Source organism: Rhinopithecus bieti, unplaced genomic scaffold (genome assembly GCF_001698545.2).
Source record: "Rhinopithecus bieti isolate Rb0 unplaced genomic scaffold, ASM169854v2 scaffold_13747, whole genome shotgun sequence".
NCBI classification, from domain to species: domain Eukaryota; kingdom Metazoa; phylum Chordata; class Mammalia; order Primates; family Cercopithecidae; genus Rhinopithecus; species Rhinopithecus bieti.
The window spans coordinates 577,685-582,279 of NW_016807729.1; the positions used below are offsets into that span (position 1 = coordinate 577,685).

General features: G+C 46.6%; 1 protein-coding gene across 4 annotated transcripts in view; it reads left to right on the plus strand.

Moving 5' to 3' along the window:
- ZC3H12D (zinc finger CCCH-type containing 12D) overlaps positions 1-4,595 on the plus strand; it is a 41,838-nt gene that overhangs the window by 4,187 nt on the left and 33,056 nt on the right. For 2 of the 4 annotated variants that reach the window (XM_017883662.1, XM_017883663.1), the window contains exon 2: positions 2,001-2,034. The gene's annotated coding sequence lies outside the window, so the exon portion shown is untranslated. Of the gene's footprint in view, positions 1-1,616; positions 1,655-1,804; positions 1,892-2,000; positions 2,035-4,595 lie in introns of those variants that run through there. The other 2 variants (XM_017883665.1, XM_017883664.1) reach the window with 2 other exon arrangements.

Sequence of the window (4,595 nt, forward strand, 5' to 3'; positions counted from 1 at the left end):
AAAAAAAAAAAAAAAAAAAAAAGCTGAGCCACAGGAAGTGAACTTTTCTGTTCCTGTCGCCTGTTCCTTTCTTCTGTTCCTTTCTCTCTCTTAGTTCTCACCCTCTTTTCTTTCTTCCACATATCCTCCCTCTTCCCTTCTTTCTTTTTCTTCCAAATTAAAACAAATGTCACAGTGCCTGCGTGGGGAGGGATGGAGGTGGCCGGGGCTGTCAGGGGTGGGAAGGCTTCTGAGAGGTGTGGCAGCGGGGTTTGCCTGTGAGGTAGATGTTCTGAGTGAGGGAAGAGCCTGACTGGAGGCCTTCTGGGCTCAGTGAGTGGCCCTGGTGTGAGGCTGGCCTGCCAGACTGGGTGAGTGTCCTCTTCCTTTATGGAGTCTGGGCCGCAGGTGGACCTCAGCTGAGGGGACAACCGTCCTGAGAGAGAAGGACTGGTCACCAGTCAGGGAGGAGGTGAGGCTGGGCTGGAGACAGATGACCAAGAGCCTGGAGGGTGCATTGGGCCCGGCGGTGATGATGGTGTGGAGTGTGACATGGCCCTTCTTCCTGCTTGGAAGAGCCAGCCTCTCTCCAGCAGTTCCTTGGCCTTCCCTGCCCCTAAAAAGAAGATAAGACCTTCCTCACCTGTATTATTATTATTATTTTTTGAGACAGAATTAATTTCACTCTTGTTGCCCAGGTTGGAGTACAGTGGCACAATCTTGGCTCACCGCAATCTCCACCTCCTGGGTACAAGCAATTCTCCTGCCTCAGCCTCCCGAGTAGCTGGAATTACAGGCACGTGCCACCATGCCCGGCTAATTTTGTATTTTTAGTAGAGACAGGGTTTCTCCATGTTGGTCAGGCTGGTCTCGAACTCCCAACCTCATCCTCACCTGTATTTTGATAGCACATTTTTCTTTTCCTTTCTTATTTTGTTTTATTTTTTTGAGACAGGGTCTCACTCTGCTGCCCAGGCTGGAGTGCAGTGGCACAATCATGGCTCACTGAAACCTTAAACTCCAGGCTCAATCCTCCCACTTCAGCCTCCTGAGTAGCTGAGACTACAGGTGTGAGCCAACACGCCCAGCTAATTTTTTTTGTATTTTTTGTGGAGTCGGGTTTTGCCATGTTGCCCAGGCTGGTCTTGAACTCCTGGGTTAAGTGATTCGCTCACCTTGGCCTCCCAAAGGGCTGGGATTAGAGTGATGAGCCACTGTGCCCAGGCTCCAACTTTTATTTTAGGTTCAAGGATACGTGTGCAGGTTTGTTACATGGGTAAATTACATGTGGTGGGAGTTGGGTGTATAGATTATTTTGTTACTCAGGTAATGAGTTTAGTACCTGATAGGTGGTTTTTCAATCCTTGCCCTGCTCCAACCCTCTGACCTTAAGTAGGTTCTGGTATCTTTTTTTTTTTTTTTTTGAGACAGAGATTCAAGCTTATTGCCCAGGCTGGAGCACAATGGTATGATCTCAGCTCACCACAAGCCCCACCTTCCTGGTTCAAGCAATTCTCCTGCCTCAGCCTCCCGAGCCGCTGGGGTTACAGTCATGCGCCACCACACCCGGCTCATTTTGTATTTTTAGTAGAGACAGGGTTTCTCCATGTTGGTCAGGCTGGTCTGCTTCGGATTCCCAAAGTTCTGGGATTACAGGAATAAGCCACTGGGCCCGGTCAGTTCTGGTATCTATTGTTCTCTTCTTTGTGTCCACGTGTACTCCGTGTTTCACTCCCACTTATAAGTGAGAACATGTGCTATTTGGTTTTCTGTTTCTGCATTAATTCATCTAGGATAATGGCCTCCAGCTCCATCCATATTGCTGCAAAGGACACGATTTTGTTTTTTATGTCTGCATGGTGTTCCATGATGTATATGTACCACATTTGAAAGCACATTTGTCTAATTGAATGTACGTGCTTATCTTCATGATTTACAGCTCATTGTTAACGTTTTTTGTCTGTTTTATTGAACTGATTGTGAATGAGCTGACATTGGATTGTCTTATTTTGTTTTCATAGAGCTGGGGTGCAGCACAGTGCTGGTGTTGAGTTGGTGAGTAGCAAATGTTTGTTACACAAAGGAGTGAATGAGGTAGGGTGGTGGTGGTGTGAGTGTGAAGGGGAGGGTGGTTATGGAAAATGTCCAGGAAGTAGAATTATTGGCCAATGGGATGTAGAGGTGAGGAAAAGAGAGGAGTGAAAGGGCACTTGGAGATTTCTTCTTTGGGCCTCTGGGAGATGCCATTCAATAAGATTGGGAGCCCAAGGAAAAAAATATTTGAGGAGACAAGATGACTTTAGCTTTGGACATTTAGTTTTAAAAATCTATTAGGGCATTGTGGCACACACCTGTGGTCCTGGATACTTAACAGGCTAAGGTGGGAGGATCACTTGAGCCCAGGAGTTCAAGTCCAGCTTGGGCAACATAGTAAGACCCTATCTCTAAAAATTAAAAAAAATCCATTAAACTCCTCAGATATACTAGGCATCATGCTGGTGCTGGTGATTCTGAGGCAATAGGTCAGGATACCTGAGTAATTCAGTGTCTTGAGAAACAGAAGAATGACAATTCACTGTGTTATAAGACAGGTGTGAGCAAAGTGCTGTGGTAGATGAGATGGTCAAGCTGCTCATTCTGTCTGTAGGCGCAGGGATGACAGCTCTGAATAACATCTGAGCTGAATCTTGATGTCTTCCAAGACAAAAAGAGCCTTCCAGGTAGAGAGGAAAACATATGCAGAAACACAGTGCTGAGAACATCCTGTTTTTTTGTTTGTTTTCTAAGTTTAGTTTTATTTTTTAAGAGATAGGATCTTGCTCTGTCACCCAGGCTGGGGTGCAGTGGCGTGATCACAGCTCACTGCAGCCTTGACCTCCTGGGGTCAAGTAATCCTCCTATCTCAGCCTCCTGAGTGACTGGGATTTCAGGCACACACCAACATGCCCAGATAATTTTTAACGTTTTTTTTTTTTTTAGAGATGGGGTCTCACTATGTTGTCCAGGCTATTTTTGAACTCCTGGCCTCAGGCAATCTTCCCACCTCGGCTTCCCAAAGTGCTGGGATTACAGGCACGAGCCACTATGCTTGGTGTGAGAACATTCTGGAATGCCTCGGGAGCAGGGCAACGTTCAGCATGGCTCTAGAGAAGGGGTCAGGTGTGCCAGGGGTGGGCAGTGAGGTGGACGATATCAGGGCTGCTTTGTGACAAGCTCATCAGCCTGCCTAGGAATTTGGTGTATTTCTTGTAGCCAATGAGGAGATTTCGGAGCAGGTGGCGAACATGATCAGACTCGTTTTAGAAATACAACGCTGGCTACAGGTCAGATGGAGGCTGTTACAGTTGTCGGGTGTGGGGTGAAGACGGCAGGACTGAGGTGTGGGTGAGGCAGAGGACAGTAGGAGATAGATTTGAGAGGGCCAGACTGAGGGAGTAAAGACACTGGATGTTCTGTACTGGGGCCCTGGGTGAAGGAGGGCATGTCTATAGGTCACCTACATGGAGTCAGCTATGTGGAAATACCTGCTGGAACAGCTCTAGATTTAAGAATAAACTTTGAGGCCGGGCGCGGTGGCTCAAGCCTGTAATCCCAGCACTTTGGGAGGCCGAGGCGGGTGGATCACGAGGTCAGGAGATCGAGACCCGCCTGGCTAACACGGTGAAACCCTGTCTCTACTAAAAATACAAAAAACTAGCCGGGCGCGGTGGCCGGCGCCTGTAGTCCCAGCTACTCGGAGGCTGAGGCGGGAGAATGGCGGGAACCCGGGAGGCGGAGCTTGCAGTGAGCCGAGATCGCGCCACTGCACTCCAGCCTGGGCGACACAGCGAGACTCCGTCTCAAAAAAAAAAAAAAAAAAAAAGAATAAACTTTGAAATTTCAGAACCCCTTTATACTCTTAAAAATTATTAAGAGTCTTTGTTTATGTGGGTTCTATCTATCGCTGAATACGTACTTTATTAGAAATGAAAACAAAGAACTTAAAAAAATTCATTTATTTCTACATAAATAATAAACCAATTACACTGACATAAATGACATATCTTCATGAAAAGTAACTTTATTTTCCAAAACAAAAAAAAGTTAGTAAGAAGCCTGGCACTGATTCACATTTCTGCAAATCTCTTTAATGTCTGGGTTAACAGAAGACAGCTGGATTCTCATACTTGCTTCTGCATTCAAGCTGTTGCAGTGTCACACAACATGTAGTCTCTAGAATATTCTGTTGTACACATAGGAGAGGATAAGAGTAAAGCACAGAAATTACATCTTAGCATTATTATAAAAATAGTGTTTTTTTGTTTGTTTGTTTTTTTGAGATGGAGTCTCACTCTGTTGTCCAGGCTGGCGTGCAGTGGCACGATCTCGGCTTACCACAACCTCCGCCTCCCAGGTTCAAGCGATTCTCCTGCCTCAGCCTCCCGAGTAGCTGAGACTACAGGTGTACAACACCATGCCCAGCTAATTTTTGCATTTTTAGTAGAGAGGGGGTTTCACTATATTGGCCAGGCTGGTCTCGAACTCCTGACCTCGTGATCTGCCCGCCTTGGCCTCCCAAAGTGTTGGGATTACAGGCATGAGCCCTGTGCCCGGCCTAAAAATAGTTGTTTTTTATT